Genomic DNA, 13231 nt, shown 5'->3' on the forward strand with positions numbered 1-13231 from the left:
TGTTGCTTTAATACATTATCTATTCAGTTCTCACAACAACTTTCTGAGGCAGGTACAATTCCAATTCCCATTTTATAAAGACACTGAGCTCAGAGAGGTATTACTCAGAGAGTAATAATACATTTATTATGGGGGTCTTTCTTTTTTATTTGTTTGAGGGGGCAGTGAGAGGGAAAGTAAATAAATGATTATTAGTTGGAAAAAATATTAAAAAATAAAGACAATAGTAATAACAGAGGTTAAAAAGACAACTTGTATTTTAACAAGAAAAGAACCAACCATGTGCTCACATAGTGATTTCCATCTTGGAGATGTTAGAGTTGAACCCTGGGACACTTCTTTTAATAAAAGAGAAATTAGATACTTAGACCTCACTAGAAAGGACTTCACTGAGAACTGTAAGCTGTCTTCTGAATCCCCACATTGGCAACATGTGGGACCCAATAAAAGAATGGGACTGTTTCACTCTGAAAAAAAAATAGAGAAGACGGAGGCTATAGAGAACAGGAACCAAACCAAAACCATTTTAAGAAATTCTAGAATGTTGTTTGCATTTCTATTTTTAGCTGGGTTTTTTCTCTCCCAAGGATAGTTAAGTTCATCATCAAATCAAGGTTTAGGATTCATTTCTTTCAGTTCTTGTGGGTGGGGAGAGAAAGGGAAGGACTTTCTCTTATTGAAATGGCAGTTTATCCTAATTTTCTCTATTCCAATCAAACTGAGCTGTTAGCTCTCCCTTTTCCACAATATTCTATCTCCCACCTCCACCCTTTATTCCTTCCTCAACTCCAATTATTTAGAAACCCTGGCTTCCTTTAGAGCATTGAACAAGTACCATCTCCTATTTCAACTTGCTTATCCTTCACACTACCACCCTTTAGTTACTAGTGACCTCTTCTCTCTCTCTCTCTCTCTCTCTCTCTCTCTCTCTCTCTCTCTCTCTCTCTCTCTCTCTCTCTCTCTCTCCTTCTGTCTCTTCTGTGTGTGTCTCTGTCTCTGTCTATGACTCTGTCTCTGTCTCTGTTTGTGTGTGTGTGTCTTTCTCTCTCTCCTGTGCACATATTATAATGAGCCCTCCCCCCCAAAGAAAGTGATCTTCTTGAGGTCAGGGACTACTTCATTACTATTTTCACATCTCCAGTGTTTTGCACATTCTAGGTGTTTAATTAACTTTTAAAAGTTAAATAAAACCCACAGGTCCCCTAAAATGCTAACTTGTTTTCCATTGTTAATAGGAAAATCATCCTTAAAAAATATTCTATGCCAAATTATTTAGAATCTCATTTGGAAATGAGATTCGACAACCCGCACTACAGGACCATTTCCATTCCTTCTGATGAACTCTGCCAAACATAGACTTGCCAGAGCAAGTATTGAAAGAGTTGCTATGTTTGAAAGAGGGTCTGTCTTTGGTTTGTTCAGTTCCTGAGGGCAGAACTAGGAACCCTGAAGAAAAGTTAACAAAGAAACAAATTTGGGTTTGCTTTTGGTTAGGAGGCATTGCCTTACAACTGGAGCTGTCCAACAGTAGGCTAGGGCTAAAGTCTTAGAGCAAGAGGCTGGATGGCCCATTATCAGGTATGTTGTAGAGGGGATTCTACTTTGGTATTATTATACTAAATTCCCCCTGATCCCCTTCCCTGTTTTAGGTTCTATGATTCTATCTGGCACATTGTAGCACTTAATAAAAGTTTTCTGAACTGAACTACATCGAATTCTGTGAAAAGCCCAGAAAACCAATCACTGCTTTCTTTTTTTAAATTTAATTTTATTTTTAATTTATGGATTAAAAAAGCATTTCCATAATATAGCATAATAAAAAGATTACACATGAGACTGCAAACATATTATGAACTACTTACTATTCCTTTTAAATATATAATAAAATTATGTAAATTTCTTTTCCCCTTTTTTCATCTCTCCCCTACAATAAAGATAGCTATATCAGAAAAAGATATATGTATATATATATATATATATATAATATATATATATTTTTTCTATACATCTATTTGTCGATTCTTTCTCTGGATTTAGATAGCATCTTTCGTCACTATTTTCTTGTAGTTCTTTATAATCTCTGGAGGTGGTTAATTTTTCTCTCATTGACTTTAATGGCTAGTCATTTTAAAAATTAGATGATGTGCAATAATGATTTTGACTGCATATTTACATGTTAATATACTATGTAATAAGCTTTTTGACTTGTTTCTCCAGTTGAATATGGATTGGTTCAAAGCAAGGTAGAGAAAGGAACACTGGATTTGAGGTGAGAGTATCAAAGATGTAGGTCTGGGAAGTTATCTAATCCAACCTCCTTATTTTGCAGTTAGAGAAACTGAGGACCAAAGAATTTTGTGAATGGCTTTTAGTAAATGGCACAGCTAGATTCAAACACATGGTCTTTGTCCTTCTTACTGACCACATCAGTTGCTTTCTGAAAAGTGGTCACAAGTAGAGGAAAGAATAACTCATTTACTTCTCTAAATTATAAGGGAAAAATTCACTTTGGGGAAAAACACTTGAGCAAATGTGGAAATAAAGATTTAGATCATTTTTGTAGGATGAATTTAATTTATCTTAAGTTCAGAAAACTTAATGGAATTTTTCCTGAGTTTTATTTTTAATTTACTAACTTTGTGACCTGGGAGGAGGGGAGGTGTGGAGAATTGAGAGACATTTAGGGGAGATGGGGATAATTTCTGTGTCTTTGTTTAGCCAGCTGTAAAAAAAAATTGAAAATGTACCAGCCTCTGTCTTCCTCCTTTGAACTTGTAAGGATATGTAAAATACTACTTTTGAATGTAATTTATAATGTCTTTGGACGAGTGAATGAATTTATGAATGAAAAGACTGGTACTTACTATGTGCATTCCTTGTCTTTGCTCTCATAACCTCTGTGCTCAGTAAATCAAGCTATTTGGAAACTTGTTTCATCTGTGCATTCACTTCCTCCATTTGGCTCTCCAAGCATAGAGAAAATTGATAAGATAGTGCTGACTCCCTTCTGATTCCTACATACCCAGAAACTGCCCCCTCAATACATCCCACATTTCTCTAGTCTGATTCTGTATTTTGGGGTCAGAGATCTGAGATATGAGGTCATGTCCTCAAATACAAAAATGTAGTAAAAACAAAAAGCCTTAATCCATGGATAAAGGTTTCCATTTCAGTAGCTGCCATACATTTTGTATACCATTTCAGTGATACAGCTGAAAAAAGGCAGCTGTCATAGGGGCATAGCTGGGGTAAAAAAGACTAGAAAGAAGGAAGAAGTAGGACTCAGGAAGAAGTAAGAAGAATGGCTCTTGCCGCAGGGCCCTGGGACCGGCCGGTAGTGCTTCTGGAAAAGATGCCAGGCCCAGAGGGTTAAAGTGATGTGGCCAAACACAGCCATTAAGTAGTCCCCGACCCTACCTACAATTGAGTAATTTTCCTGCTTTATTCCAGATTTAGTGTAGCCATGGCTCGTGGTCCCAAGAAACATCTGAAACGTGTAGCAGCTCCAAAGCACTGGATGCTGGATAAGTTAACAGGAGTATTTGCTCCAAGACCATCTACAGGTCCCCACAAGTTGAGAGAATGTTGCCCCCTCATCATCTTCCTGAGAAACAGGCTCAAGTATGTCCTTACTGGAGATGAAGCAAAGAAGATCTGCATGTAGCGATTCATCAAGATTGATGGCAAGGTCCACACTGATATCACATATCCTGCTGGTTTTATGGATGTCATTAGCATTAAGAAGAGAGGGGAACATTTCCATTTGGTATATGACACAAAGGGACGCTTTGCTGTTCATCGTATCACAGCTGAGGAGGCTAAATATAAGTTATGCAAAGTGAGAAAAATCTTTGTGAGTACAAAGGGTATTCCCCCATCTGGTGACCCATGATGCCTGTACTATCCGTTATCCAGATCCCCTCATCAAAGTGAATGATACAGTTCAGATTGATTTAGAAGCTGGCAAAATCACTGATTTCATCAAGTTTGATACTGGAAACCTATGTATGGTGACTGGTGGAGCCAACTTGGGTCGAGTTGGTGTGATTACAAATAGGGAGAAACATCCTGGCTCTTTTGATGTTATTCATGTAAAAGATGCCAATGGCAATAGTTTTGCCACTAGGCTTTCAAACATTTTTGTTATTGGCAAAGGTAATAAGCCTTGGATCTCTCTTCCCAGAGGAAAGGGTATCCATCTTACAATTGCTGAGGAGAGAGATAAGAGATTGCAGCTAAGCAAAGCAGTGGCTAAATGATTGTAAATCATGAGAGAATTTGTAGGTTTTCAGTCAAATTAAGATTTTAAATTCAGTTTTTAAAATGATAATCCTACAAATATATAAATTACACCAAAAAAATAAGAATCTTAAACAGCTCATTTTTATAAAGCAAAATTGAACAAGCCATAATGCTTTTCTTTCCTTGAATTAGAGTACTTTGCATATGACTGTTGCATAAAATGGTATGGAAGATGTACCTCTATTGGTTTTGCTTAACTTCTTTGTTACATGGGAAGTCTCGCTGTGATTGGAGGATGGGGAGAGGAATATTGCAAAATGGCTGATGTTAAAACAAAAGATATTAATAAAACTTAAAAAAAAGAAGTAGGAAGAATGAAAGAAAGGTAAGAGGGAAGGGAAATATCAAGTGATATTAGAGAGAGAAAGGAAGAATTCTTGTGATCATTGGGGCCACCTACCTGGGGCAGTTTATCCTAGTTGATCTTTCAAATAAAAGGAATATGTGTAAATTGAATGTGAATGTCAGCATCTATGCCCAAGTCTCTACTCTTTCCATTTTATCAAGCTACCTTTCAAGGTTCTATCAAATTGGAAAGACTTTAAGTATATTAGGATCCATCTTTCCCAATTAAGAGGAGAGAGATTAATTACCATGGGAAAGAATTTTCCTCTTCACAGTAACTTATGAAACCATCTTCAAAAGTAGGGAAGAGTTAACTGAGGAAATACTCATACTAGTGAGATGAAAGTTTTTTCCAAAAATATTGACATAACCACTTATATTGTCTGTTTTCTATGGGTTCACAACAAACGATGGTTTATCCTTCAACTTGATAAAGTTGTGAGCACTATGATCTCCTGGACAGGAAAAAGAGACTTCATCTTTTCCATTACCAAAATTCTCAAATTTGGTCAAACTGAGATAGAGATTTTTCCAGGCATATTTGGAGCTTTATGTTCTAGTTGAGTGTTGCCTTTTACCGCCTCCTTCTTTGGCCAGTATATCAACAATTGCTAACTAAGCTGCCTTCTATTGTGGCAGTTAATTTATAGCCATTAAACTTACACAATCATAGATTTAGAGCTGAAAGGGATGTTAGAGGCCTTGGGAGTCTAACCAACTCATTTTACAGATGAGAAAGCTGAAACTAAGAGAGATGAAGCGATTTGTTCTGGGTCACACAATGACTTAATGTGCTTAATTGCCTGTACTAGCTCATCCAACAGAATTAGAATCCTTGTCTTTTTTGGTCAACATACTGATGACATGTCTTTATGTAACTAGCTAGATTTGTCCCCGAAAAATCATTGTGTCATTGTCATGGGACACTATGTCATAGGACACACTCTAATCCTTTTCAAATGGTAGCTTGCACTCCAATAGTATAGCTTTTGAGAAGCCATCTCCAGGTCACAAGGAGGCTTCTGTGGAGAAAGGGACAGTCTTAAATGATCTGAGAGGAGGGCAAAGAAAAACTTCCCTAGTCTGAAAGAGAAGCAAAACTAAGAATGCTCCTAGTCAAAGGGGAAACAAATTCTCCACTATCAGATCTAGTTCTTGGAACAGGAGGGAACTTTGGCAAAAATCTGCTACAAAGGGTTCTAAGTACCTCTTCTCCCACCTCTGCTCTCCCAGGCTATTGTGGGAGCTGCCCAGAAAGGGACGTCCTCTAGGTCTCCATACCTGATCATCTGCTCCCCAATGGTGAACTGTATTAGTCCATGGACCTTTCAGGTGGCAATCATAACAATGTCCAAACCCAACAGTGGTATGAGATCCCAGAAGATACTAACCATTGTCAGGTTCTGAAAACTGATCTAATTGCTGTTCTGACTTGATATTCCATCTCCACCCTCTCTACCTTTGCAGAGGCTGGACCTTTTTGCCTCTTAAAACCCCTAATTTCCTTTAAAATTCACTTCATATGCCACCTCTTCCAGGAAGTTTTATCTAATCCTGCTGGTTATTTGTTTTCTCTGTTTATGAGCATGTAGATGCTTATCTTTAGAATGTAAGGTACTTAGGGGAAAGAACTGCCTCACCTTTGTATCTTTGACCTCTAGTACAGAGCCTTATATGTGGTATGTGCTGAAACAGATAGGATTGGATGGGGGGGGGCGGAGATAAACACCTCCCCCACCAACAAATCAGAGGCTCTTAAAGCTTCATTTGCTGACCAAACTTGTAACCATGGATCCTCATGTTGTGTTTGGATTTGTTGGCTCCCAATGATGTGATGAGTGGCAGAATTAATTTTCCCTAATGCAAGAATTATATTATGAATCTTTCCTTCCCAATACAGTATCAATTTAAAACCTTAGCAGTGTCTCCTGGGCAATCTGTTTGCACCTGTGAGGTGAATAGAAGTACACATGCTTTTCTTCTTCCCCACACCTGATTTGTATAGCAATAGCTCAGCTGGGCTTTGACTACTTTCCAGTTATGTGCATGCTGGCAGTTTTCCACTTACTCAATCTACATAGTGGAAACTAAGCTAAATACATCAAAAATGTAACCAGAGCTCTTGCTCTAAGTTTTAAAGTGGGAAATACAATGATGTTGCATATGGAATTCCATGGCATGTTTTCAGCCCGATAACTTTCCAAAAAAACTATCAGAGTTGGTTGAAATTTTCCATGTCTGGCCCCAGTCTAATTATGATTCATTTTTCAAGTATTGGAATAAAGGCCCTTCTGCCATTTGTGGGTAGAAAATTATATCTCTCCCCTTCAAAAGCCCTCTGGGATTTTATGTGCATGCACATATGAAATGTTGAATATATACTAACTACTCCAATGGATTTGTGATCTCATCTATGTGGGTAATGTCTCCAACAGTACAAATTCCTGCCCATCTCTGTTCATTCTATGAAAGTCTTATCCATGTCATTCCACAAGTTCCCCCCTGGGATGTCACCCAATATCCAGGGGACCTTCCCCACTTAAAGTCATCCCCTTTCTTATGCTTTTATTTACTCTGTGTATGTATATATACTAATCTGTGTGTATGTATTGTATGTGAATATATACACATTTATACAAATATACCTACACATATATGCATATATATATATTATATATATATTATATATAATATATATATATATATATAAAATGTACCTCATTTCTGGCCTAGCTGTATGTTCCTGGGCAAGTCATTTAAACCCATTTGATTCAGTTTCCTCATCTTTAAAATGAGCTGGAGAAGGAAATGTCAAACCAGTCTAGTGTCTTTGCTAAGAGAACCCCAAATGGGGTCAAGAAGAGTCTGATATGTCTGAATAATAACTAATGATTCTAGATCCACAACTCTATCAACTTTCCCACCTCACTCGTTACTTGCTCTTAAAACTTCTTTTATTCTATTTCTTTCATAAATTCCTTATTTTTTAATATGCATCATCCCACTCACACTTACTATGTACCTCTCCATTACTTAAAATAGGCTTACTTCCAATACCAAAGACCTTGGTTGTCATCAGTATGAAGCCATCCTTCTACCAAAGTTGATCATAATTCTTCTGTACCTTAGCAGAAAATCTTCATCAGTTGCTGTGTTAGGAAAAAAAAATTTGTTGTTCCTTTAGTGCCAAGCATCAACAGACATAAAATATGTCACCCGATCTCAAAACCTTGAAAAGATTTAATAGAGCTTGCCTTCTACTTCCATGATCTTTGAATGCCCATGACCTTAGAAACAGAGGTTAAAATATAGTCACTGCTAGTCCATTGAAAAATGCCTTTCCATGGATGGGAGAAAGGAGATGAGAGATGGGGCGGGGAGGTAGGTGATAAAAGAGAGGGAACATGAGAGAGGGTAGTCAGAAACAACACACTTTTGAGAAGGGTAAGGGTGAAAGGAGAGAGAGAAAAAAGAATAAATAGGGGTGTGGAGGAATAGGATGGAGGAAAATAGCAATAGCAACTGTGGGAAAAAATATTGAAGCAACTTCTCTGATGGGCCCATCCCAAAGGCAGAGCTGATGGTGTCTGAATAAAGACTGAAGCACCCAAAAATAGTTCCATTCCAGTCATCTTAAACTTTACTTGCCTCCACATAACTTGGATCCAGCAATACTGACATTCTTCTTATTTCTTGATCATGATACTCCATCTCTAGGCTACCTGGGTGTGCCTTTTTTTCATTGTAAGTCCTACATAGCTAGAATGTAGTCTCTACCTTCCAGCCTCCCTGACTCCTTCAAAACTTCACTCAAATCCTACTTTCTGGAAGAGACCCTTCCTGTTTCTCTCCACATCAAGAGCTTTCCTTCTGAGAATAGCTCCCATTTATTCTGTATATATATTTTGAAAGTCCATTACTGGGGCGGCTAGGTGGTGCAGTGGATAGATCATTGACCCTGGAGTCAGGAGTACCTGAGTTCAAATCCGGCCTCAGACACTTAATAATTACCTAGCTGTGTGGCCTTGGGCAAGCCACTTGACTCCATTTTCCTTGAAAAAAACTAAAAAAAAAGGTCCGTTACTGCTTGTGGGTCATCTCTTCCATTAGAATGTGAATTCCTTAAGAACTGGCACCATGTTTGTGTGTTTTTCTATATTATCAGATCTTAGCTATATCCAGAACAAAGAAAACACTTTAATAAATAGATATTCATTTGACTTGACAACCCAAGGCACATTTATGATAGCAATCTTTTCATTGTGTCTTTAACTTATAGAATAATATAAGCATTTCCAAACATAGTACAATAAAAAAAATGTACAAGAAACTGCAAATTTCCTCTATACAACTTGCTGTTCCATTCAAATATGCAACAAAATTACCCTGTATTTTTCTTTTTTTCTCCTCCCCGCCCCACCTTGTCTTAGAGGTGGCAACATTAGACCTGTATAGATGTAGGTATAGATAAGAAATATAAGTGTATGTATGTATGTATATATATGTAAAATTGTTTATACCTACTTCTATTATCAGGTCTTTCTCTGAATGCAAATAGAAGATTTCTTCAAATGTCTTTTATAGTTGATGGGTATTTATAATAGTCAAAATAGCTTATTCATTCAAAGTCATCCTTTAAACAATATTGCTTTTACTGTATACAATATTCTCTTCATTCTGCTTGGCATTCTTCATTATTTTGTGCAAGTCTTTCCATGTTTTGCTGAAATCATTTAACACATCATTTTTATAGCACAGTAGTATTCCATCACAATCATACACCACAATTTGTTCATCCATTCCCCAATTGATAGGTAGACCTGCAATTTCCAGTTCTTTATCACCACAAAGAGAGCTGCTATAAACATTTTAGAATATAGAATTCTTTTCCATTTTTCCTAATCACCTTTGGAAAGACTCCAAGTAATAGTATTGCTGGATAAAAGGGTATAGGTAGTTTAATAACTCTTTGGGCATTATTCCAGATTGCTCTCCAAAATAGTCGGAACAGATCCACCTACAATGAATTAGTGTCCCAGTTTTTCCATGTTCGCTTCAACATTTGTCACATTCCCCTTCTATCATTTAAGTCAATCTGGAAGGTGTAAAATAATATTTCAAGGTTGTTTTAATTTACATTTCTCTAATCAATAATGAATTAGAACATTTTTCATATGACTCTAAATCGGAAAACTCTCTGTTTACATTTTTTGATCCTCTGATCCTCAGCACTTGAAACAGTAGCCAGAACAAAGAAAACACTTTTATAATTGGATTTTTGCTTGACTTGACAACCCAAGGTATAGTCCATTTTAACAGTAGATATAATAATGGAAAAAGGATTTCTCTGATTAGATTTATCTAAATTGTTTAGGTTTTTTAAGAAAAAAAAAAAGAAAGTGGGAGGAGGAGTTGAACATTTTAGTTGATAGCTATATGAACCTTCATCAAGAACTGGACACTATTGTGGTATTTTTGTAAGGAGTATCACATTCAAAATCCCAGTTATAGGACATCATTTGCACTATTTAGAAAGACTTGTGTAGGGGCAGCTAGGTGGCACAGTGGATAGAGCACTGGCCCTGGAGTCAGGAATGCCTGAGTTCAAATCTGACCTCAGACACTTTATAGTTTACCTAGCTGTGTGTCCTTGGGCAAGCCACTTAATCCCATTGCCTTGCAAAAAAAAATGTTAAAACAAAAGAATCCTTGTAGAAAGACTTGTGAAAATAATCAGTTTCACAAGAACATAAATACCATTAATAATTATATTAACTGCTACTTCTCATTCCAATCAAATCCAGTAATCATACATGACATACATAGAACTGACCTTTCTTGGCCACTCCTTTAGGATCCTCCCAATCATTAGGGAGTTCTCAAATAATTGTAGTATTTATCATATCACAAGTCAGGAATGATATTATGTCAATGGAATGGTAGAGGTCTTGAAAATTAAAGATGAAAATTGACATTAATGGTTTATCTACCTCATGCCATCCACTGATGAGCAAATATTATGGTACAATTAACCTAGAGCTAGTGGGGAACCCAGTACAATCACATTACATTTATTGGCATCATCTTTGGGAAGCAGATTTTCCTTTCTCTGTAGCTTTTCAGAAAGGAGCTGACTATTTGTCACATATATTATGGAGTGGATTCTTGGGCAGTTATAAGTTTGGTGGCCACTAATCCCTTGTATCTTCAATATTTTTTTAAATTTATTTATTTAAGGCAATGGGGTTAAGTGACTTACCTAAGGTCACACAGCTAGGCAATTATTAAGTGTCTGAGGTCAAATTGGAATTTGAACTCAGATCCTCCTGACTCCAGGGCTGATGCTCTATCCACTGCACCACCTAGCTGCCCTGTATCTTTGATATTTTTGAGAATTAATGATTATCTTTCTCCCTCTTCCCACTTCAGAGTACATGATAAAGTGTGCAGAGCAGGAAACATGTGATGAGAAAAAAAATGTGATGATATTAATTGAACCATATGTGGACAGAATTTTTCATGTAATATCATTCCTCTGTTAGAAAAAAAATGTGCTCCTAAATCAAGGAGTATTATTAACTCTCTATACACATTTCCATATAGAATTATATCTATTTTTGTCTGGACATGTGATTTCCTTCATGTGGGAAGCTGTAGACAAGAAAATTCTTCCAACTAATTCTTCTACAACTTTTAGTCTAGAAGAATTGCCCAGAGACATTAAGTGACTTGTCCTGGGCTTCATTGCTGATATGAGTTGGAGGTGAAAATTGAATCCAGTTTTTATTAACCCAAGATCCATTCCTTATTTGATGTCCTAAAGTCTTACTGTCATTTTAAGCTTTCTTTAAACTAAAAACAAAAATTATTTAAAATTAAAAATTCTTAAAACTAAAACTTTAATGAGGATATGGGGAAGAACAACCTAGGTATTTGTCCTGGCCAGCTTTCATATAGATTACCTGGTCAGCACATTTTTGGAAAGACTGAAAGCATTCAGATGGGGATGACACCAAAGTAATAAAAATATATTTGATTAGCAAATTAGCCTCATTACTTTCTAAGAGGTATTTCTATATAAGAAATATGTATGTATAATAATAATAATAGCTTTAAGATTTGTAAAATGTTTTATGCATATTTTAATTATACACAAAATGAACATATGTACTAATTATATACTGTGTACATATAAAATACACAGAGACTCTCCCAAAAGTCTTAGTTCAATTAGAAGCTACAAGTGTAAAAACTTGATCAAACTCACAATTATATATAACAGGTATATGTAACATATCACATACAGTGACATATACATACATAGTACATGTGGTATATAACTTATAACTTATACCATTCATTATGATACATGTATATGTCACATGTGTACAATCAAATAAAATAATGTGCATAAAGCATTTTGCAAACCTTAAGACTATTATTATAACATCTACAGTAATGTAACTCAGAGAAAGTAGTCATGTTCATTTGTTAATTAAATCTATATTCTTTTGTCCTTGAGGTCATCTTAATCTGAATACTTTTCATTTTAATCAATGTATTTTCAAAAGTGTGCTAGCCAGATAACCTATCTGTGACCTGACAATTAACAAACAACTAACTCTCTTCTCTAAAAATCCCCAGTTCATTCTATCCAGGTCCCTATACCAGGGTATCTAAAACCTCCACCATTTTGGTTACTCTTCTCTGCATAGTCCCCAGTTCATCAATGTCTTGAAAGCAGTCATTCTCCTGTAAAAATTAACTTTATAGACAGTAAGTGAATAATAAGAACCCATGAATTGTCTCCTTTCCTACTATGCAAACTTTTCTAATATTGATTTTGCAGCAAGTTTCCTCTCCTCTCACCCTTTCCTATTTGAAAGATTTGGAAACATAAATGCTATTCTCACTGATGATAGTCCTGGTGATGGATAGGGCTAAAACTTTATGAAACCTAAGAAGAAAATGTTCAAAGATTTAGAAAGGAAGAAATAGATAGTAATCACAAAGAGGAAGACTGGAAGTTTTTTGTCTCTGCAAAAGAGTAATGACACTGAAAGCCAAAAGACTGATTCTCAACTTTGCTAAGAAACAGACTGGAGAGACTTCCAGCCAAGATGGCGGAAAGAAGACAGGCACAGATCTAAAATCTCCTGATCTTTACCCATATATGATATGAAACAAACCTTTTAACAGAAATCCAATCAACAAAACCCAGAAAAAAAAGCCGGGAGAAAGAACATCTACCTCAGGATTTGTCTTCCACAGTCTTGGGTGAGTCCAGGCTCAGAGGGCAGATCAGCTGTGGATCAGCATGATTAGCAGTGGGGTTGAAGCCTGGGAGCCTGAGGGTCTGAGAACCAGACCTGCCTGATCAGCCTGAGAGCCTGGTTGACCACAGGGGCTTGGGTCAACTAGGGAGCAGAGGCATTGGTGTTGACACTGATGATCTAGAGCTTGCCAATGGGGTGGGGGGGGGACAAGTTCGGGTGCAGGAGAGCTGCAGACATCATCCCTGGGTTACTCTGGTCAGGAGGAACTCTGAGCCCAGGCCTACATTTCAACTGAAGCTTCTTCCCAG

The 13231-nt window shown here is 36.7% G+C and overlaps 1 pseudogene; it reads left to right on the forward strand.

The window, feature by feature from the left end:
* Positions 1-3451: 3451 nt before the first annotated feature.
* Positions 3452-4259, forward strand: LOC141519191 (small ribosomal subunit protein eS4, Y-like; annotated as a pseudogene).
* Positions 4260-13231: the final 8972 nt, after the last annotated feature.

Source organism: Macrotis lagotis, chromosome 3, assembly GCF_037893015.1.
Source record: "Macrotis lagotis isolate mMagLag1 chromosome 3, bilby.v1.9.chrom.fasta, whole genome shotgun sequence".
NCBI classification, from domain to species: Eukaryota; Metazoa; Chordata; class Mammalia; order Peramelemorphia; family Peramelidae; genus Macrotis; species Macrotis lagotis.